Genomic DNA, 23806 nt, shown 5'->3' on the forward strand with positions numbered 1-23806 from the left:
TTACAATCTCACCACCAGACCGGGAGAGACTTATACCCATGTTACTCTCCTAAGAAAAAACAGAGCCCTGCTTGCTTGCTTCCATTCATTGGTTGGTTTTTGTTTTGTTTTATATTTTTGTTTTTCAAGATGGGGCTTCTCTGTGTAGCCCTGACTGCCCTGGAACTCATTCTGTAGACCAGGCTGGCGTCGAACTCAGAAATCCCCCTGCCTCTGCCTCCCAAGTGCTGGGATTAAAGGCCTGTGCCACCACTACCCAGCTAGCCCCATTATCTTAATTAAAGCCTTTGTGATCTTTTCCAAGACAACATGTGGGAAGGAACATGAAGTTATGGTGATTTTTACTATCCTGGTAATACGATGTTTTAATAAAATGCAAAATAATCTAAAAGAGAAACACCATTGGAGGGGGGGGAATGCTCTCCCCGTAGGCTGAGTTGGTGCAGAACTGCCCTAAACTGGAGTTGTGTACTCCGGGTGCCAAGCCTGAGCTGTCACTCACCGCATCTCGCTGGGTGACTTTCCTCCCTATAAACACTGAGACAACTGTTGGTCCACAGCTCCAGTCTAGCCCTCCTACCTCCCCTGGAAGGTAGAGTGTGGTGTGTGTGGCGTGCCCCCATCTCAACCGTAGTCGCCTTAATTTTACAAGGAAGACAGCTGTTAACCAACGCTTGTGGGAGGCGGAAAAATTGATACCTTTCTTCCGTTTTTTCATATTGATGTTAATGTTGTTTTATTCTGAAACAATTACTATGGACCCCTGCCTAGCCTGAAATTTACTACACAGACCAAGCTGGCCTGGCCTCCCGAGGGCTGGGATTCAAGGTGTGCACCACCATACCACGCCCAGCTGATAATTTGTTTTTTAATTCAAAATCTAAAATATCCATAAATGAGCATGTCCCTGAGAAACAGGTAGTATGGTCTGCAGTCAAAGGAGAGTTCCTTGGCCTTATGCAGAGGGCATTAGTGCGTTCAAGCGTGGGCAGCATTTTATCAGGCCCCCACATTCAGAGAGATTGTCTTGGCATGGGACCAAAAAGGGGGGTGTGGTTTCCAGCTAGTCTGAGGAGGCCCGGAGAGCTGGCTTAGAGACCTTCTTCCTATTGGGCTCCCCTAAGTGAAGTGGCTCACGGTGACCAGGAGAGGTAGAACCCTTTCCAGAATAAATCCATCTTAACTCCATAGCACGGAAGCAGGAAAAAAAAAAATTCTTCATTTCATTCTCTATTTTTTTTTTTTTCATAAGGCTTACACCTGTGGCTCACCAGACTGGGAAGATGAGTCCTAGCCCTGTCTCTGCGTTAGCTTATGCAATTCGAGGGGATGGAATGGGAGCGAGGACTCCATGTTCACAGCTCCATGGGTGGGGCAAGCTCCTGTCTGTTGTTTGGTGTTCTGTGACTTAAACCGAGGATTGCAGAAAGCTGTAGAGGAAAACAGACCGTATCTAAACAGACTTTTGCTTCCATTCCAACATCTCTCCCACCCTAAAAGTTTATTAAATGTCTAAATGCTTCTGGAATCAGTCTTTGGCCCCAAAGCCTCAAAGCCTATTGCTTGTGAGAGGTTATCCTTTTATTTATTTTTTTAAAGAGGGAGGGGTATACCATTGCTTAAAAACAGAGCCTAATTATCTGTGTATTGTCTTTCAAGGAGATGTCACACAACTAGATCTAAAACTGTATAAAGAGCTCAGGGGGTCTCAGGCCAGAGCAAATAAACAATCTGTTCTCCTAAATCCCCCTCCTATTGCCTTCCAAGTACACATATTTATCTCCAGCCTCTGCAAGAGATTGGGTGTAATATGCCGGAAGGAACAGTAAGATGGTATTCCATCCTTGTTCTCATACTCCAAAAAGGCCACACCTAAGATGTTGGAGAGCTGAGGATCGAGCCTGAGGCGTGAGTTAGCACTGCCCTCCTGTCAGGGAAAAAACAAAAAAAACAAAAAAACAAAACAAAAAAACAGAACAAAACACAAAACAAAAACAACGATGCTTAGAAATCTGCACTTCTCACTCTGCCGCACCTTAGTTGGGCTTTGGAAGCAGGAAAGAGAATGTGCTTGCTGGGAAAGAGAGTGAGAACTCCATCATTTTCCTGCCGCTGTTTGTTCTGCCAACTGACAGCACCCAATGCAAAATTTAACCTAAAAAAAAAAAAAGCAATCTCCTAGCAGCCCCACCGTTCACCAAAACTAACCAAGTGTCCTTACTGCCGCTCCACCCTGCCTCTCCCCTTTTCACCTACTCACCCAAAGCAGAGAAGGGTGGCAACCACCACATAGTCCTCTGGCACAAACACACAACCTGAATCTTAGGAAGCAGCGATGTGGACGGAGGGAGCTCCCACCCTCTCCGCACCCCTCGCTTGTCACAGAGAAAACAAGTCCACACAGGGTTAGAGAATCTGAAATCAATTCACTTTAATCAGGTCTAAAAGAAAAAAAATCTGCCCTGCAATTACAAAAAAACAAAAAACCAAACCCAGAAACTGCAAATCAGAAGAGCACATCACGTGAAGAGCAAACCGAAATCGGGGCTGGGGACCATCTGCACATCGGGCGCTGCCTTTGACCTCCCGGGATGGCATGTAAAGCCATGCTGCCCAACCCAGATCCCGAGCGCGATTTACAAAGGGCTCCCAACATCCCCCCATCCACACCAACACTTCCTCCCGGCTTCCCAAACGCTCCGAACAAAGACCTTCTTGAAGCACTTACTAGAGCAGCAGCTATTCTCAGCGCTTGCCTGTGACCACGCAGCAGGAGGGCCCCGAGCAGGGCGAGTCGGAGTCCCCAGCTTCCCCGCCTGCTGATGTGTGTGAGACAACAGCCCAGGAACCGACTTTCCCATCACAGCCTCAGACTGTAATCCATGTGCTTCCCGCGGGCCAGTCCCAGCTGCCTACAGAGCACCACATGATCTGCTCTGACATCAGATCAGCCCGAGACAGCCCATCCGCCAGCCCCTTCCACGCTTGTGGGTTGCATCACTCCGTGCCCTGGCTTACATTGAAGCAGGTGGTACAGAGTCAGGAACTGTTGTTTTCTTATAATTTTTTTTTTTCGTGGCCTGGTTCCTTCTGTGTCTAACAGAAGGGGGAAAGCAGCAGAAACTGCGTTTGGATTTGTTCACAGCCTGTGTGCAGCCCAAGCATGGCAGTAACTGGAGACCCACTCCTGGTTTAGACTAGAAGGGGAATGAATCAGGAAGCCAGCGCTGTGGGAGTGACCTCATCTGCAAAACCCACGGCCACTGCCCAAACCACCTTGCAACAGATCGTCTCCTATGCATAAGTTGATGCCACAAGATCTGGAGAAGTGTGTGTGTGTGTGTGTGTGTGTGTGTGTGTGTGTGTGTGTGTGTTGTTTTAAGCAAGTCATCACAGAGTAGGGTTCATGGGGGAAGGCCTCAGGGACATAACCATTAGGTTTGGTGCAGTATGAAGTTCTCATCATGAGAGTGCTCACATACAGTCCAACCAAAACACACTTACAGACCCAGACAGACAAATGAGCAGGGAGGAATTCAAGACAGCCTATTTGCTCTGGATGCATTCATTCAGGAACCATTTATTATCACCTATTTCTAGCTGACTCAAAAGGAGCCATCAGAATGGGGAGAGGGCATAAATATTTCTGCTTCAATTTCTGTGATAAGAAAAGAAAGTAATGGGGTGTTCAGGGCTCCTCTCCCAGCACTGAGGTCACAGAAACATGCTGCCACACCCACATTTTATATGGGTGCTGGGGATCAGAACTCTGAGGAGTCATACTTTTACAGCAAGCATTTCTCACGGAGCCATCTCCTTTGTCCCCTCATACCTTTGTTCCTTTAAGACAAGGTTTTACCATGTAGCCCAGGAAGGTCCCCAATTCCCTGCAACCTCCATGCCTCTACTTCCTGAATGCTGGAGTTACAAATATAAGCCACCACAACTGGCTTTGAATGGGAAGGTTATTAACCAAATGTTGGGGACTATTATTTTAAGATATGTTACTTTTATATATGTTGCATTTGTTCAACTCTGTGAGGCTGAGTTACTGTGCCCGTCTAAAACACATGATGGTCTAATAAAGAGCTGAACAGCCAATAGTGAAGGAGGAGAGAGAAATAGGTGGGGCTGGCAGGCAGAGAGAAGACATAGAAGGAGAAATCTGGGAGGAAAAGAGAAAGGAATGAGAGAGAAAGGAGGAGGACTTCAGAGGCCAGCAACCCAGCTGCACAGCCATACACAGAGTAAGAAATAATGAAAGGCAAAAGCCTAAAGGCAAAAGGTAGACAGGCTAATTTAAGAAAGCTAGAAAGAAACAAGCCAAGCTAAGGCCGGGCATTTATAATGAAGTATAAGCTTCCATGTGTGATTTATTTGGGATCTGGGTGGCAGGGCCCCCAAAAGAACAAAAGCAACAATAACCAAACTGTGTTTTATCCTAATTTCCTGATGGTACATTGTAATGAATATAAAGTTTAAGGTAAGAAAATCCAAAATCATTAAGGTTTTAATGAAGCAAAATCGATAGTCAAAACAGACAGCAGTAATCAGAATGTAACTCAGCAAATACTTCGAAGTTGTTCTTGTTAAACACCACTGGGGGCACAGGGTGAAGGCCTGACATCACTGCCTTAATTCAACTGTCTGTGTCCTTTAGTTTGGCTGAAGACACGAAGATAACTCATTGTCCTCAGGCCATAGTCACCTTGGATTCCACAGTGAAACCTGGCAGGACCACACCCTCCACACGAGGCACATATCCTAGCGAGGCCATACCTGGAGTGGTTGTCTCCTGAGAGCCACCTGCCCCCTCAGGTAATGATTTCTTCAGACCACCTTGCAGGACCAGCACTGAGAAAATGATGTGTGGGACCACACCCTAAACAGGGCTGCTTAAATAAGCATAGCTCATGCTCTTTTAAAACCTAATCCTCACATCAGCATCCTAAATTAGAGCTGGGGGTGGGGTGGTGTCCCTGGACCCCTTTATCTGTTCTTCTTCCCGATGTGACCACATCAATTAAATCTGCCCTTGTCAGCTTTTCGATAATATCCCATTATTCCTCTTTTTAACTGAAATGTTGGAAAGGGTGGCCAAGCCTTACCCATCATGGCTGCTGGAGACCAGGCTTTTCCCTAGCAGGGAAAAATACCCTCTGTATTTCAACTGCATTACTTCCTATGCATTTGGTTTCCTAATGCAGTTTCAGGCATACGTGTGGAAACAGTTATAAAGTCATTGAATACCATGCACCCTGGTGTCATTTTTAGTGTCTTAAATATAACAAATGCTCAATGTATCATAAGAATAAAAGAACTGTGAGAAGACATTTATCAAAAGGAGAAATACAGATATTCAATAAATATTTCTTAAAGTTTTCAACCTCTCCAGTCATCAGAGAAATATAAATTAAAACTACTTTGAGATACCACCTCAATGAAGTCAGAGTGGTGAACGTTGGTAGTCAAGAAACCTACCAATAGGCTGAGCAGTGGTGGCACACGCCTTTAACCCCAGCACTGGGGAGGCAGAGGCAGACAGATATCTGAGTTTGAGACCAGCCTGGTCTACAGAGCAAGGTCCAGGACTACACAGAGAAACAGTCAGGGCTTCACAGAGAAACCCTCTCTCGAACCACCACCACCACAAAAAGAAAAAGAAAGAAAGAGAGAGAGGGAGAGAGGGAGGGAGGGAGGGAGGGAGGGAGGGAGGGAGGAAGGAAGGAAGGAAGGAAGGAAGGAAGGAAGGAAGGAAGGAAGGAAGGAAGGAAGGAAGGAAGGAAGGAAGAAGGAAGAAACCTACCAACAAATTCTGTGAGGATGTGGGAAATAGCAACCCTTATTTACTGCTGGTCAGAGTATAAATGAGTACAAAAGTTATGAAAATCAGTTTGGGGACTTCTCAAAAAATTAACACTAGCATCGCTATATGGCCCAGCTGTAGCACTGCTGGACATACACCCGAAGGACTCCGTACCATCAGAGACACTGCACCCACAGTTTTGGCTGGTTTGTGTATAACACCAAAGAAATGGGATCAGCCTAGCTGTCCATCAGAGACGAACGGATAATGAGAATGTGACCACCTGTATACACAGTGGAATTTTATTCGGCTGTAAAGAAAACTAAAATTTGTATGAAAATGAATGGATTTGAAGTGCAATATTAAGCAAAGAGACCCAGATTCAGAAACTCAGAAAGATAAATACAGTGTATCCTCTTTCATATGCAGATCTTAGCCTGTACTGCGTGCGTGCGTGTGTGTGTGTGTGTGTGTGTGTGTGTGTGTGTGTGTGTGTGTGTGTAACCCAAAAACCTAGAAAGGAGACCAAGAGAGGGTAAAAATTGGTTGTGAAGATGAGGAATGAGCAAAAAGATGCACAGGACCTGGAAGAGGAAGAAAGAAGCTGGTTGGAGTGATCACAAGAGAGGAGCAAAGGGCGGCAGGTGCCCAGGAAGATGGCAGGGGAGGAGGATCACTAAACCATGTTGATCGAAAGTGCTGTACTGATGTCTGATACCTTGTGTACCGAATTTACATTTTTAAGAAATATCTTTAGGTTATAAACAATAATTGAGTGTGGCTGCTGCGGTGTAGTGAAAAGTACATACAGTTGCCCTCCAGTCCTGGCTTCCAGCACGGAGTACCTCAGGTCCTGCAATTTCCCAGGTGATGAGGCGAAGCAAGCATTTTGTTCTTCCTAATAAGCCCCTTTCACACAACCCTGCGCATTGTGCTAATGTCGTGACTGGAAGGAGAGGAACAACCACATACAGCTGCCGGGTGGGAGCTAGCAACCAAGGAGTCAGCAAGACTGAGGTTGGAAACCTCTGCCTCCAGGAAGTAGAGAGGGACTGGAGACTGACTTACTCATAGATGACCAGTCATTTGGTCGGTCACACTACATAATGAGTCTGCTGAAAAGCCTGCCACAGTACGAGGCCAGCCTGGGCTAAATTGTAAACTCCAAGCCTGGGCCGAAGACCCTTTCTCAAAGAAATAAATACCAAATAACTGTAAACTGCATGGTCAAGGGACTTCTGGGCTGACAACATTTTTAAATTTAAATTGAATTAAATTTATTTAAATTAAAAACATTCATATTCCACGGAGTTCACAGGGCTGCAACTCCTGCACTAAACACCCTTCCTAGGCTGGGATTGGTGGCACACAAATTTAATCCCCAAACTTGAAACACAGATGCAGGCAGATCTCTGTGAGTTTGAGGCCAGCCAGAGCCGTTATATAGAGAAACCCTGTCTCAAAAAACTAATTAATTAAAAAAAAATTTTAAAGACCCTTCCTAACCTCAAAATACTTACTCTTCATCAAGTTTTTTGCTGGTAACCTTAATAATAGTTTTCATGTATGTGTGGGCATGTTTATGTGTATGCATATGGAGGTCAGGGGCCATTATTGTGTCTCTTACCCAATGGCTTTCTACTTGTTTATGTTCTCTACATTTGTTGTGCATGTGTGTGTGTGTGCGCGTGCGCGCGCACCTGAATAATTGCCACCGCATGCGTATGACAGTCAGAGAACAGCCTGCAGGAGTCAGTTCTCTCCTACCGTGTGTGTCCCGGGGATCAAACTCAGGCTTGGTGGCGGGCACCCTTACCCACTGAACCATCTCTCCGCCTTATAGTTCGAGACAGTCGATCACAAAGCTTGCCAGGTCAGCTAAACTCGCTGACCAGCAAGCCCCAAAGATCCTCCCACCTCTACTTCCCCAGATTTGGGGTTACAGATGTGTCCCCAAGCCCGGCTTTCATGCGGGTCCTGTGGATCTGAACTCAAGTCCTCGTGTTTTACAGGCAAGCACTTTACGGACGGAGCCAGCTCCCCAGCTCCCCTAGTACTCTTTATAATAAGCCAGAAATGGTGAAAGTCAAGTATTTCCTTGGGTTCTGAGAGCTGTTGCAACAAATTAGCAAACGAGGGGAACCCCAATTTATAGCCAAAGTGCAGAGAAGTATGGGAAGCCTGGAGACCCATTACTTGTAACTGGCATATGGAATTGAGGGCAACTTGGAAGGGCTGAGATCTTAACCTCTGGCGCCTGCATTAACTCTGGGTAGTTACTGTCAGAACTGAATTAAATTCTCAGGCACCCAGTGGGGGCCTGCAGAGAAATGGAGCAGTTCTTGGTGTGAAAAAAAAAAAAAAAAAAAAAAAAAAAAAAAAACAGAGGTGCTGTGTGGATAGAAAAAAACCACAGCAGTGGAAAGCTCACAGTGTCTTCCTTATGTAGCCAATTTCCAGGAGGGATCAAATGGAAAGCAAGCGTCCCGAGGAACCGCAGAGTGAATCCCACAGTCCAAGGCATCTTCGTAGCTTCCTAAGAGAAAACACTATGTGCTTGGTACCGTCCAAATAGACGACTTAAATATTCTATTTGTATGTAGGTATAAAGGTAGATATACAGAGAAAATAAATCAAATCTTAAGTTTATAATTATATATAAAATGTTATTTCCATCTCATAAGTTATGTGAATAAATGTTAGTTAAACATGGATATCATAACTTTGATTGGATATATTATAAAATACCATAACTTCTCTTTTTTTGGTGTTGGGGATCAAACAAGGGGTCATGTGTGCTAGGCAAAAACTCTCCCTGAGCTACACCCTCGGTTGTCCATTTGGTTTTTTTTTTTTTCTTTCTTTCTTTCTTTCTTTCTTTCTTTCTTTCTTTCTTTCTTTCTTTCTCTCTCTCTCTCTCTCTCTCTCTCTCTCTCTCTCTCTCTCTCTCTCTTTCTTTCTTTCTTTCTTTTGGTGTTTTGGCTGCACGTAAGCCTGTGCACCGAGTGCATACAGTGCCTGAGCGGTCCAGAGAACACATTGGATCACATGGAACTGGGGTGACAGACAGTTGTTATCGGTCATGTGGATGCTGGAAATCAAATCTGGGTCCTCTGCCTCACCTGCTCACTTTAAATTCAAGGAACAAAGACAAAGTATTATAAACAAAGGGTTTGATGTTTTGTGATTTTTCTGTAAAAAGACTAATTTTTAAGCTAGAATTTAAGAAAAAATTAAGCTACATGCTTGTATATAAGTGTTTTAGGTTTGAATTTCTTGGGATCTTGCTAACATTAATCTCATAAATCTAATTAATTTTGGACATTTAAAAAAATCCTTTTTAGATATCTCCCTTTACACCCTGATTCTGTGATCTTTTGACATGCTTCCTTATCCAATGAGCTAAGTCATGTGGGAAATTTAGCCCCACACACAGAATGCTCACCCAAAATATATGTAGTTTTAAAATGTTGAATATTTGAAAGTCTAGTCATCATTTCTACTCAAAAGCCCTAGTTCATGCTGTGATTGCTGTCGCATGGACTGTGGCAACTGTGTCCACTTGACCTCCATACAGCAAGCAGAATGCTAGGAAACTCACTCTCTCTCCTGAGACCCTACTACTAAGGTTTCCTTTCTCATTTCATTCCTGACTGTAGTTCTTAAACTGTGTCAGTAATACTGTGCAGATGTTACACAGGGAGCTTCCTTCTGCAGAGAGCAATGTGCTTAACATTACTCTCTTTACTGAGTTACTGGTTTTTTGTGAGTGTGTGTGTGCGTGTGTGTGTGTGTGTGTGTGTGTGTGTGTGTGTGTGTAAGTGCTGGCGTGCACTTGTGGAGGTCAGAGGACAACTTTCTGCAGTCAGTTCTTGTCTTCCACTGTGGGTTCCGGGAATCAAACTCAGGTCATCAGGCTTGCACTCAAGTGCTTGTACCTGCTGACTCATCTCATCAGTCTGGGCTATCTTCATTAAATGACTGATAATTGAGGTTTTTTTTTTTTAATATGTATTAAGGGGATGTAAATGTGTGTGGGTGCCTGAGGTAGCCAGAAGAGGGTGCTGTATCTCCTGATGCTGGAGTTACAGGAGCTCATAGGCTGACCCACTTGGGTACTGGGAACCCAACTCCTGTCTTCTGCAATAGCTGTAAGCTCTCCTAACTACTGAGCTGCTTGATTTTGTTATCATTAACTTATAAAATTAAAATACAATTCATTGGGATAGATTACCAGAAATTTGAGTTATAGAATCAAAAAAAAAAAAAAGAAAGAAAAAAAGAAAAAAGAAATGTGGTCTTATTCAAACAAACTAGTGTCTGGAAAAGAAATAGAGCTACCTGCCCAGAGACTTACATGTCCAGCCTTCCTTGGAAATAGGTACAGCCTTGTGAGCAGAATTCTACCTCTTTTGCCCGGAAGTGAATTGTTTGTTTGTCCTAGCCAGTGTTCTATTGCTGTGAACAGACACCATGACCAAGGTAATTCTTTTTCTCCCCGCTCTGGTTTTTTGAGACAGGGTTTCTCTTTTGTAAAAGCCCTGGCTGTCCTGGAACTCACTCTTTAGACCAAGCTGACCTCAAACCTCCTGAGTGCTGGGATTAAAGGCGTGCACCTCCACCACCACCACCCGGCTTGGCAATTTTTTTTTTTTTTTTTTTTTTTTAACGAGAAAGCATTTAACTGGGGCTTGCTTACATTTCAGAGGTTTAATCCACTATCATCATGGTGGAGAGCATAGAGGCATGCAGGTAGACATGGAGAAGTAGCTGAAAGTTCTATATCTGGGTCCATAGGCAGCAGGAAGAGAAAGAGAGACTGGACTTTTTGAAACCTCAAAGCCCACTCCCAGTGACACACTTCCTCCAGCAAGACCATACCTACTCCAACAAGGCCACATCTCCTAACCCTTCTCAAATAGAGCTATTCTCTGATGACTAAGTGTAGCTGAAGTTTTCCTGGTCCTACCTGGCTTCCGCAGTCCCACAGCCACTCAGACCCAAATGAACACACAGGGGCTTGATATTAATTAAAACTGCTCGGCCATTAGCTCAGGCTAACTACTGACTAGCTCTTACACTTAAACTCAGCCCATTTCTGTTCATCTATATGTCGCCATGTTTTCAGTGGCTTTACCTATGTGCTATTACATGCTGCTCCCTGGACAGCAGGCTGGAGTCTCCTCCTCAGTTCTGTTTTTCCTTCCCAGCATTCTCCTTGTCTGCTTATTCCGCCTATAACTCAGCACTCAAATACATGAGCCTATGGGGACCGTTCTTATTCAAACCACCACACTGCTTTAGATGCCTTTCTTTTTTTTCACACAGACTTGCTACCACACAGACTTGCCTGAGACAAGTCCTAACCACATGCATTTAGCACTTAAGGGAAAGTGCACCCTTAAATGACAACAGAAAGCAGAGTTACCCTTCCAGCCAGAACCCCTGCCTTGGACTGTTGCATTAGGAACACATAATTTGGGTGTTTTCGTTTGTTTGTTTGTTTTTTGAGACAAGGTTTCTCTGTGTAGCTTTGCGCCTTTCCTGGATCTTGCTCTGTAGACCAGGCTGGCCTCAAACTCACAAAGATCTGCCTGCCTCTGCCTCCCAAGTGCTGGGATTAAAGATGTGTGCCACCATCGCCCGGCCAATTTGGGTGCTCTTAAAGACGCTGTTTCCAAACGTCTTTGTTAGTTTTGCTCGAGTGGATGTGAGATGGGCTCGTTCATCCGCCCAGCAGCGGGCAGACGTTAGAAGGCCTTCCACCCACTGCATCCTCTCAGGTCTGGGGCATGTTCCTTTGCTTTCAAAGAAAATCTACTAACTTAATAAAGGAAAGATAGTTCCATTTTCTTACTGTGAAGGTAAATGTGTGTCAGTTATTATTATTAATCGGTATGCCATCCTATGACACTTGTTTATATTTTTGTTTTTATTGGATTTTTAACATAGTTCTTGTCTAGGCTGTTGGGTCAGTCAAAATCTTTCCTTTTAGGAAACCCATTGAAATACTTTATTGTTATCAACTGCGATTTTTCTTTCTTTCTTTCTTTCTTTCTTTCTTTCTTTCTTTCTTTTTTTTTTTAAGTCTCTGGTTTGACTTCTTTTAAGATTTATTTATTTATTATGTATACAGTGTTCTGCCTGCATGCCAGAAGAGGGCGCCAGATCTCATTACAGATGGTTGTGAGCCACCATGTGGTTGCTGGGAATTGAACTCAGGACCTCTGGAAGAACAGCCAGTGCTCTTAACCGCTGAGCCATCTTACCATGATTTTTTTCTAATGTAAGTTCTTCCACTAGAAACAGTCATGAAGCTCAGGCTTTAAACTAAAATACCACTCTACTAAAAATAACGAGGGCTCTTTAGGGAAAGGCTGCCTTCACTCGACACACAGACTCGAAGGCAAGCTCGGATGATGCTTTCTACCAAAAAGCAAGGGAATCGTATAGAGCACGTAGATGAAGCGAAAGGTCAAAAGTATTGCCTTAGAAGGCTCCCAAAAGCCAGCTTTACCACAGCATCTGCTGCAGGTACTGATGACCTTCAAAAGACCACACCAAAAAATTAAAATAACATCGCCTTTTCTGCCAGACCCGTGGTCAGAGCACAGCTCGTGGGGTAGCTGATAGCAACTCCGCGCATCTCTGTGCTGGCTTCATATACTCCGTCCACCACAATGGCTTTAGTGGTCGGGTTTCACTAAAAGCCTGCTCCCGAGAGGGTGTCTGGAAGAAGAGATGGGAAAGTGTCAACATGACAGCATAAGAACATATGGGACATACATATTGACGCCGCCTACTTTGCTAAATGCAATCTGTCACAGCATCGCAAATTATAAGTGATCGACTTGCATAAATACAGAAAAATTTTAATGATGGTCAATAAAGTTGTAACTTTGAAATAGACAGCTATTATCATTCCAAGGCTGACTTCAGTATTATAAAAGTATCACAACTCATATTGTACGGCTCTTTATATGCAACACCATGAGAGTCACAGCATTGTTTACAAATTCCTTTGGGGGGGGATGATGTGTATGTACATATTCATGTGTGTGCACATATGTGGGGAGTACTTCTGTGCATGTGTGCTTGTTTAAGAAGTCATAGGTCAACATCAGGTATCTTCATCAATCACTCTCCACCCTATTTTTGTGTTTTGTTGGTTGGTTTGGTTTTTTAAGGCAGGGATTCTCTGTGTAGCCTTGGCTGTCCTGGAACTTCTCTGTAGACCAGGCTGGCTTCAAACTCACAGAGATCCACCTGCCTCTACCTCCCAGGTGATTGGATTAAAGGAATGGGCCACCACCACTCAGCTTTTTCTTTCTTTCTTTTTAACATTGAACCTGAGCTCACTGCTCCCACTAGACTGGCAGTCCAGCAACCCCAGAAACCCTCCAGTCTCTCCCATTCCCAAGCACCATGGCTGCAGATTTGTGCTGCCACAGACAGCTTTTCCATGAGCAATGGAGAGCAAACCTGAGACCTCGTGTTTGCAACTGTGCCGTGTCCCCAGCCCTCGATTCTGGTTTTTTGAAACAGGGTCTCATTTAACCCTGGTCCGAGAATGTGTTGACCTGATTTAGTCATAATTTTTTTTTATCAAAAGTTCTAGCCTACAGGAGATATGATGTGAAGTTAATTAAATGACAGCCAAAAGCAGCAATCATAAATCTAGAAGTTGGAACTCTACCAGAAAATTTGTCCAGTCTCTTCAACAAAAATTAGAATAGACAAAAGGAGGGTGGCGAGAGGGAGGGAGGGAGAGAAAGAGAGAGAGAGGAGGGAGGAAGGAGAACAGATCAAAAACCACAGTTCTGCAGTGAGACAAAGTTTGAGGGATACAAGTCACTTAATGGAATCTAGTTTGAGCAACTTAGTTTTAAGAAAACACATTTTGGAGACAACTGAGAAAATCTGAATGTATGCTGGGCATTAGAAGAGATCAGAGATTTATTATTTTCAGATGTAGTAATGATAACAGATTAAGGTATGCTTAATGAAGAAAATATCATCACTGTAGAGCTATGCAGGGAAGAACTAAAAAATGCAGAAGAAAGAAGAGCATGTTTGTAATTTACTTCCAAGATGTTTTCAAAAGAAAACAGGAAGTCAGGCATAATGGTTCACACCCAGGTGAGGTGAGAGGGTGCTAATATGGGCTACCTCATGAGTTGAATTCAAGACTACCCTGTGATGTATAAAAAGTCCTTTCTCCAAAAGCAAACCAAAAGAAAAAAGGAGAGGATTGGAAGATAAAAGAAATACAGCAAGATGCTTACATTTGCCAAACCAAAATACAGACCTGTATAAATTTGAAGATTGTGCTGTCTTCATAACTAAAATGTTCTATGTAATAAACAAAAATTTTATCTCTAAATTTATGTTTCTTTAAATATACACTTGTAATTTTTTCTAACTTATATGGTTTCACTTTAAAAGAAACAATTTACGTGTTCATTTCAATGACTTGGAATATTTGGGGAGTTATTTTCTCTGTCCTGGGTTGTCAAGGCAATGTATTAAATAATCCTCCATCTTCCCCAGTTGTTATCCTTTATTAAATTACTCATATGTCAGGGTCCACTTCCGAGCTGTTCCCTTGGTTTATCTGTATCAATGCCATTCTAATATAATCACAGCTTTATATAGTAGCGGAAATAAACTAAGCTCTCTTCAATCTTCAAAGCCATAAACATCTATTTTCTAAGTAATATTTGGGGCCTCCCTGATGTCTCCTCCAAGATCACACAGTCCTTTCTTTCTTGTTTTTTTAATCCGTTCTGATTAGAACCAACTAGGGGAAGGGTCATGTCTAGAATCCCCAAAGCCTGGTCTTTAGTTCCTCTCGACTGTGGGTCTCAGTTTGCTCTTTTCAAATTCCCCGGTCCCACTGGTGTTCTTCCTGCTCTCCTGCGTGACATAAAAGTTGTGTACTCCTTCTTCCACACAAAACTGAAGAGAGCAATTTCATGGTCGGGGTTCCCGCGGCCACTTCCCACCGACTGGGTCTCCTCTTTATTAGACCATTCACCACTTCCGGATGCGCTCCATTTCCTCTGTTTTCTTTTTAAATGAACTTGTGTGTGTGGTCTCAGACTCACACACAAAAAAAGTCCTCAAATCATTATTTCCCTCATTGAGACACTCAGCGGCTACTACCACAGTCTACATCCGTAGCCACTTGTCCTGGCAGCCCTCCTCACTGCTGGTCGCTTTGAATGCCTCTGAATCTGCAATCATCTAAAGTCACCCGAATTTCACTGAGACGTTCTTAAAATTGTCCTTTGCTTTCTCAACACAGGCACCAGAGTGCAGAATCTCTCCCACAATACGTGTATGGTTATCTGGATCCTCGTGAAACGGGAGTCCGTTGTGTGCCTAACTCATACTTCAATTCTATTCTGCAAGTCACTAAAACTTAGTCATCCACAAATTTAATAATCACATACTCTTTTAGCCTCATCCAAAGGACCAATCTCTGTGATGTAAGATCAAATGTCACCTTCTGGAGGATGTTCCCCTGACTGCCTCCGTCGTGATTCTGAGAGCCGAAACTGGCAGTGAACCTGCTGAGAGCTCATCAAAACCCTTCTTTTTCCATCAAAACAGGACTTCAAAAGGTCACACTGAAACTTCCATGAGGAAAACACAAATTCCGAAGACGTCATCTGTCTGTCACTCAGTACCAAGCTCCCTGGGTGGGAGTCTTGTGTACTCCCGTGACCCACATGGAAATGCCCATCAGTCTTCAGTCCCTCGACCGGTGTCGAAGAAGGCAGCATCTTGAAGTGCAGCCCTCTTGCCCTCTGTCCACACATCGAGGGCAGCACCACCAGAGGTGGGCTTTGGAGCAGGGTATTGTTTTAAAACTAATTGTAGGAATGACATGATGGACATGGGGGCATTGCTCATTGCACTCATCTCTCAACTACTGAATATATTTGGGGATTTCAGAGTTTAAAATAGTTTATAAAATTATCGTGTAAAAAAATTATCATGTGATCCTGCCATTTTCCTAAGCCAATATAATTTCTAACTGTATTTTTATTTTTTCAAGACAGGGTTTCTCTCTGTATCTTTGGAGCCTGTCCTGGACCAGGCTGGCCTCAAACTCACAGAGATCCACCTGCCTCTGCCTCCTGAGTGCTGGGATTAAAGGCACTTGCCACCACCACCAGGCTTCTAACTGTATTCTTAATAACTATTTATTAATACCTATATTTATACCCACAGATAAGTGTAACTCTCACCCTTCATCAAGGAAGCTTCTTTTGGCAACAGATGGAGACTATTACAGAGATCCACAACTAGTCAAAGAGAACTGTGGGTGCTAGTAGGTCACACCCCTTAGACATGGCAGGGAAAATGCATGTATGAAATCTCAATAATGTGGTTGCCTGAACAAGACTGGTACCATGGATCTACTGGTTGACATACCAGTCTGGACAGGTGGCATCCCACATGGTCCCACCCCTAGATAAAGAGGTACAGGTGGTCAATAGCTGCTAGGAGAAATAGTTTCTTCCAAGAGTGATGGTCAGTCCTGGGCAACATACAAGCAATGTTAAATGGACCCAGCACAATACACACACACACACACACACACACACACACACGCGCGCGCGCGCGCGACCATGAATTGGGAAGGGAGACACAGAAAGTGTGTGAGGGACAAGGAGGTATGGAGTGTTGCAGATGCAATACATATACATGACATTCTTAAAAAACAAAAATAAATAAAAAATAAATAAAAAATTAAAGGACCAGGGCTGAAGAGATGGCTCGGCAGTTAAAAACTTGTGTTGCTCTTGCAGAGGACCTGGGTTTGGATCACAACACCCAGAGTGGCTCACAACTCCATGCAACTCCAGTTTCAAGGAATGCCAGGCCTTCTGGTTTTCTCAGGCTCCTGCATGCCATCTGATGTGCAGAATCTCACACAGGCACATACATATATACTTCACTTAGCTAGCGTGTCCTCAACTCTAAGACTTAACTTACCAGTTCCTTTGAGATGCCTCCCCTTATCTCCTTGGTGTGAGTGAAGGATCTCTTCTCTGGGCCCCCTCAGCATCCTAATTCTCCTCTGGTGTTTGTTAATACTTAGCAATGCTAGCTGCCACTCCCGTCAGCCATCCACCATCTTAATATCTGGACCCAGTAAAGTACCAGAGACATAGTAGGATCTCAATAAAAAAAATTGTTAACTTAGTATTGCTTAACGTAGCTCTGAGTAGCATAGTAATCTTTATTTATGCTAAAGGACAGAGTTCCAATATACAGCTTAAGTATTGTGAACAACATAATAGCGTTATTATCTGAAGCATTGACAATAAAAGACTAATCTGCATTTGAAACACATGAGTCTCATAGAAAAATGCAGACAAACTCACTGCAAGACAAAAACAGACTCCGAGTCAGTGGTAAGTGCACATCACCCTCATTCTGAGTTTGCACAAAAAGCAGTGATGTCACTATACCTGTCTTAGGTGTTTCTGTCAAGACCTCCACATGGATGGTCCTCACCTTCGCAAGTTCAAGCACTCAGTTTTAGCTTTTTGTTTAAAGGTGAGAAGTTAGCGATACTGACTTGCTATGACACACACTTATGCATGACATTCTTAAAAATTTTTTTTTAGGGCTGGAGAGATGGCTCAGAGGTTAAGAGCACTGACTGCTCTTCCAGAGGTCCTGAGTTCAATTCCCAGCAACCACATGGTGGCTCACAACCATCTGTAATAAGGTCTGGTGCCCTCTTCTGGTCATACATGCTATATACATAATAAATAAATAAATAAATCTTTAAAAAAATTTTTTTAAAAAAAGTCTGAACACAGGATGCAAAAAAAAAAAAAATCAGAATTTCTCAGTTCTTCCAAGGATGGCAAGTAACTAATACCATTTTATTATGGACAGTACGTACATTAGAGTTACTGGGGCTGTTTAACCCCCAGGACATCAGAGGGATTAACTCACGTGGAATAGACTCCTGTGAGACATACACATACACTCCCCAGAACATGGCCATGCACACAGACACCAGTAAAATCAGAACCCTGCATCACAGGCACCCTTCGTCACGTGCATTAAAAACTGTGAGCTCTGCAGTTTTGAAAGGTGATTTCTGTGAGCTGATGCATCCTCCTGATGCAGACTTCCTCTCTAGAGATCAGACTGAACCGTCTGACAGAACCACATTCATCTCAACTCCACCTTTTATTTACGTTTGAACTCACAACAATTAACCTCATCCCCGAACATCCTCCAGGTCACGGCAGTTGCCAGGAGTTCTAGACTGTTATTTTCTATAGTGTATGGTTTCTTTCTTTTTAATAATTGTGAAATGTTGTGGCCCACTCCTTTCTTTTTAAAAATTCATTTATTCCTATGTTTGTGGGTGTTTTGTCTACATGTACGTCTGGGTACCACATGCATGCCTGATTCCAAAGGAGGTCAGAAGAGGGCATCAGATCCCCTAGGACTGGAGTTATAGACAGTCAGGTGAGAGCTGGTAAGTGAAGCCAGGTCCTTTGGAAGAACGGCCAGTGCTCTTAATTACTGAACCATCTCTCCAGCACCTCTTTCTTTTTGTACAGTGTGGAGTGTGTGTGTGTGTGTGTGTGTGTGTGTGTGTGTGTGTGTGTGTGTGTGTGTAAGAGAGACATGGTTTCACTATGTAACCCTAGATAATCTGGAACTCAATACGTAGGTCAGTGTGTCCTTGACTTCACAGACATCTACCTGCATCTGCCCTCCCAAGTGTCCTGAAATTAAGGACTTGGGCCATCACACTTGGATGGGTCCATGGATTTTTTTTTTTTTTCAGGGATGGGGTTGTTTGATTGTAGACCAGGCTGGCCTTGATCTCAGAGATCTGCCTGCCTCTGCCTCACAAGTGCTGGGATTAAAGTCACCCAGCCCATTAATATTTTTTAAATATGTTTATAATTTTGTGTGTATGAGTGTTTTGCCTGCATGTATGTATGTGCACTGCCTAGTTCCTAGTTCCCACAAAAGGTAGAAAAGGGCCTGTCCTTGCTAAGCTTACTATCAGTGTGATGAAACACCATGACCAAAAGCAAGGTGGCGAAGAAACGGTTTGTTTGGTTTACATTTCCACATCATAGTCCATCATCAACGGAAGTCAGGACAGGAACTCAAACAGGGCAGGAACCTGGAGGTGGGAGCTGATGCAGAGCCATGGAGGGGTGTGGCTTATGGGCTTATTCAGTCTGCTTTCTTAAAGAATTTGGGACTACCAGCCCAGAGGTGGCCCCACCCCCAATGGGCTGGGCTCTTCCCCATTAATCACTAACTAAGAAAATGGCCTGTAGGCTTGCCCACACCCCATCTTACAGAGGCTTTTTTCAATAGAAGCTCCCTCTTCTTTGATGGCTCTACCTTGTATCAAGTTGATATAAAACTAGCCAGCACAGGGCCTGGCCCTGGAGTTACATGTGGTTGTGATCCTGACCCTGGGTTTACATGTGGTTGTGATCCTGACCCTGGGGTTACATGTGGTTGTGATCCTGACCCTGGGGTTACATGTGGTTGTGATCCTGACCCTGGGGTTACATGTGGTTGTGATCCTGACCCTGGGGTTACATGTGGTTGTGATCCTGACCCTGGAGTTACATGTGGTTGTGATCCTGACCCTGGAGTTACATGTGGTTGTGATCCTGACCCTGGGGTTACATGTGGTTGTGATCCTGACCCTGGGGTTACATGTGGTTGTGATCCTGACCCTGGAGTTACATGTGGTTGTGATCCTGACCCTGGGTTTACATGTGGTTGTGATCCTGACACTGCAGTTACATGTGGTTGTGATCCTGACCCTGGGGTTACATGTGGTTGTGATCCTGACCCTGGGGTTACATGTGGTTGTGATCCTGACACTGCAGTTACATGTGGTTGTGATCCTGACCCTGGGGTTACATGTGGTTGTGATCCTGACCCTGGAGTTACATGTGGTTGTGATCCTGACCCTGGGGTTACATGTGGTTGTGATCCTGACCCTGGAGTTACATGTGGTTGTGATCCTGACCCTGGGGTTACATGTGGTTGTGATCCCAACCCTGGAGTTACATGTGGTTGTGATCCTGACCCTGGAGTTACATGTGGTTGTGATCCTGACCCTGGGTTACATGTGGTTGTGATCCTGACCCTGGGGTTACATGTGGTTGTGATCCCAACCCTGGGGTTACATGTGGTTGTGATCCTGACCCTGGAGTTACATATAGTTGTGGGACACCAGGCGGGTGCCAGGAACTAAACTCAGGTCCTCTACAAGAACAAGAAGAGCTCTAAACCATTGAACCTGCCAGAGTGCATGGATTTTTATCCACTCATTAGACAGAGACTTCTGTGCCCCTGGGTGCTAGCCCAGGAGCTGAGACAGGGGTGTTCCAGATGTCACGGTACATGTTCTTTAAAATCAGTCACAGCATTAACACATTAGGGTAGGAATTCTGAAAAAAAGTCTCACACAGCAAAATGAACAACGTTAGTGAGGAGGGTGGGAAGAAACTACCTTGGACTCAATTTCCAATACTTCAGAAAATCATGTTCAGAAAAAAATGTTTTAAGGTGAGGAGTAGTGTGGCTCACACAGCATTCAGGCACCTGAGGAAGATGTAGACTGCCATGAGGTGGAGGTCAGCCTGGACTCTGTTGTGAGTTCCAGGCTGTGACGTGGGCTGTGGATTGCCATAGTCTAAACGCTAAAGTTAAAAGTGGACTTACCCCATGACCTCACAGTTCCACTTCTTGGTACAACCTCCAAAGAACTGGAAATAGGGGTCCAAACTCATATTTGCAAACCTATGCCCACAGCAGCGCGATGCGAAACCAGAAAAGATCGAAGCAGCCCGACCGCCATGGCGTGCGTGAAAAATACACGTGCCGGGGCTGGAGGGGGGGGGCTCGGGGGATGGAGGGGAGGCTCGGGGCTGGAGGGGAGGCTCGGGGGCTGGAGGGGAGGGGAGGGGGCTGGAGGGGAGGGGGGGGGGGGGGGGGGGGGGGGGGGGGGGGGAGGGGGCTGGAGGGGGGACTGGGGGGGCTGGAGGGGGGCTCGGGGGCTGGAGGGGGGACTCGGGGACTGGAGGGGAGGCTCGGGGGTTAAAGAGCACCTACTGCTGTTGCAGGGGACTCGGGTTCAGTTCCCACCACCCATACCATGACACGCAGCCTTCTGTCACTCCAGTCCAAGGGATCTGACCCCGCTCTTCTGACCACAGGCTCCATATGCACATGGTTACACTTACATGCAGGCAAAACCCTCATATACACAAAAATAAATCAGAAAGAATTGTTAAATTTACATACTGGAATATTGTGAGAAGCCAGCTCGTACCTTTTCAAGGGTTCTTCTGAGGAGGAGAGAGGGATAAGAAAATACTAGATAGCTAAGAAGAGAAAGACAGAAACACAGGATAGCTTCAGGAGGACCTGGGCCAATACCCGGTGGTCTTTTCCATGTATTCAAAGGGGCTTTTAATAACAATGCCAAGGGGTGGGGCAAAAGACCTCGCCCTTGCTAGATCAAGGCACACTGCACAGCCAAGTTAGACCCTTCCAAACACCTGGTAACCACAGCCCGTGGTCAAAGCATCCCCTATGCAGCCCTGCTGGGTAAAGCAAGCTAAGCTAAGATTCTCGGACCCTGAGTAAATTCTCACTAGGAAACCTCTGTGGGTCTCCACAGAATATCAGCTGGGAGAGGGGAGGAAGCTCTGACAAAAGCTACAGTATGGATGAGACTTCAAGACATGTGCTAATTAAGCCAGACACCAAAGTACAAGATCTGTATGATTCCCCTTATGTGAGATAGCTAGAGCAGTGATGCTCAGAAAGCACAGAAGGATAGAACTCAAAAATAAAACAACTGCCTAGCCTTTGGGTAGCCCCGGGTTCTACAGCTCCTGGGAAGGGAGGGAGGGAGGGAAAGATAGGGAAGGAGGGAGGGATAGGGAAGGAGGGAGGGAGGGATAGGGAAAGAGGGAGGGAGGGAAGGATGGAGGGAGAAGCAATTGCGCTGGGTAGGCTTGGGATAGAGTGGAGAACGGCAAACTTAGCCCCTCCCCAACACCCATTGGACAGTAAGGACTAGATGGTTTCTGCAGCAGCCCTGTGCTCCCTGCCCAGCTCTATTTGTCTCCAGAGGGATTTGTAAGGGACAGAGAGGGAATTAGAAACACACAGTGTAGCTGGGTGGTGGCGGTGCACGTCTTTAATCCCAGCACTAAGGAGGCAGTGGCAGGCTGATCTCTGTGAGTTCGAGGCCAGCCTGATCTATAGAGCTAGTTCCAGGACATCTAGGGCTGTTAACACAGAGAAAACCTATCTTGAAAAACAAAAACAAAAACAAAGGAAAAGAAAGAAAAGAAACACACAGCATGTATGTACTGATCCTGCCATGGGCGCATGACATGCATGCTCTCATCGGCTTCTCATAACAACCATGTATTACCTTCATTTCGTAGACAGCCCAGCTAAGGCCCAGCACAATTAGTACTTCCCAAATCCACAGTGCTTGCAAGAACTAGGACTAGGGTTCAAAGCTACTTATTTTGTACCATGTAACCCAGGCTCATCCTACTGTCCTGGTCCATCTCACAGTGGTCTGTACAGCTGATGCCTATCCCTGCTACCTCCTCCTCCTCCTCCTCCTCCTCCTCCTCCTCCTCCTCCTCCTCCTCCTCCTCGGAAGGGCTGTATCACCCTGAAATTAAAAATCCATGTCCAGACTCCCTCGTTGGCAGACAGAGGAGACGCTTGGCAGCAAGTTGATTACTGGATGAAAGCACTCTAGAGTGGGAGGAGGATCTGGAGGAAGAAAGCGCCCCCCTCCTCTGCACTCAGCTCCTCCCTGGCTCAGACAGGAAATGTATACATGCAAGAAATGAAAGCTGCTGGCTGAAAATCACTTAGTGCAAGCCCCACTTCCCTCCAAGTGAACTTAGTGATGATACTTTTTTTCCAGGAGTATTTGTTATGGGATTCAGTTGACTCTACTGTCTAGGAATAGACAGGGCAATAAACAAAAGATATGTTCTGCTCCTATTAATCATTCAATCAAATTAGAGATTTCTTCTAACAAATGAGCCCAATTCTTCCAGACAACAAGGAGACTTCTTTATCAAAACAGCCTATTAAGTGCATAATATTCCTATATATGAAATCATAATAAACATCAACTTATTTTATGTGATACTTAAATTGAAGGACCGGAGATGTAGCTCAGTGGTAGTGAATCTGCCTATCATATGCAAAGTCCTGGATTTCATCCTCAGCACCATAAAAAGAAAAAAAGGCAAGACAATAAGATTCTCTAGTTAGAAATCAATGCAAATGAACTAGTACTTGTACAGAGTCACGCCAAAGCACTTTGCATAGCCTGTCTCAGAAACAATTCACCCTTGCCCTTGTTCTGGTTTTCTTTCTGTCGCTGTCATAAAATACTCCCAACCAACTCAACTCAGAGGAGGAGAAGGCTTATTTCATTTAACGGGTTACACTTCATCGCTGAGGGAAGTCAGGGCAGGAACTACAGGCAGGAACCGTGAAGGGCTCCAGCCTCTGAGTGAGCTTAGGTTGTTTTCTTATATAGCTCAGAACCATCTGCCAGGGGATAGTGCCACCCACAGTGGGCTGTGCCCTTCTGTATCGATTAATAATTGGGATATTCCTGCCCTGACTTCCCTCAGCGATGAAGTGTAACCTGTTAAATGAAATAAGCCTTCTCCTCCTCTGAGTTGAATTGGTCGGGACTATTTTATCACAGCAACAGAAAGAAAACCACACACATGCCTATAGACCCAACTTGATGAAGAGAATTTTTTCTTTTTAAGTGATTGAGTCAAGTTGATTATTTTGTTTTTGTTTTTTGTTGGTTTTTTTTTTGTTTTGTTTTGTTTTTTCTGAGACAGGGTTTCTCTGCCTTGGATGTCCTGGAACTCATTTTGTAGACCAGGCTGACCTCAAACTCACAGAGAT

The 23806-nt window shown here is 44.6% G+C and overlaps 1 protein-coding gene across 4 annotated transcripts in view; it reads right to left on the minus strand.

Annotated features, from left to right (window-relative positions):
- Ank2 (ankyrin 2) overlaps positions 1-23806 on the minus strand; it is a 596100-nt gene that overhangs the window by 503939 nt on the left and 68355 nt on the right. Inside the window, exon 1 of one of the 4 annotated variants that reach the window (XM_037207070.1) lies at positions 2729-2947. The exons of 2 other annotated variants lie outside the window; for them this stretch is intronic. The gene's annotated coding sequence lies outside the window, so the exon portion shown is untranslated. Of the gene's footprint in view, positions 1-2728; positions 2948-23806 lie in introns of those variants that run through there. One more of the 4 variants, XM_028856382.2, reaches the window with a different exon arrangement.

The sequence above is a fragment of the Peromyscus leucopus genome, chromosome 6 (genome assembly GCF_004664715.2).
Source record: "Peromyscus leucopus breed LL Stock chromosome 6, UCI_PerLeu_2.1, whole genome shotgun sequence".
Classification (NCBI taxonomy): Eukaryota; Metazoa; Chordata; class Mammalia; order Rodentia; family Cricetidae; genus Peromyscus; species Peromyscus leucopus.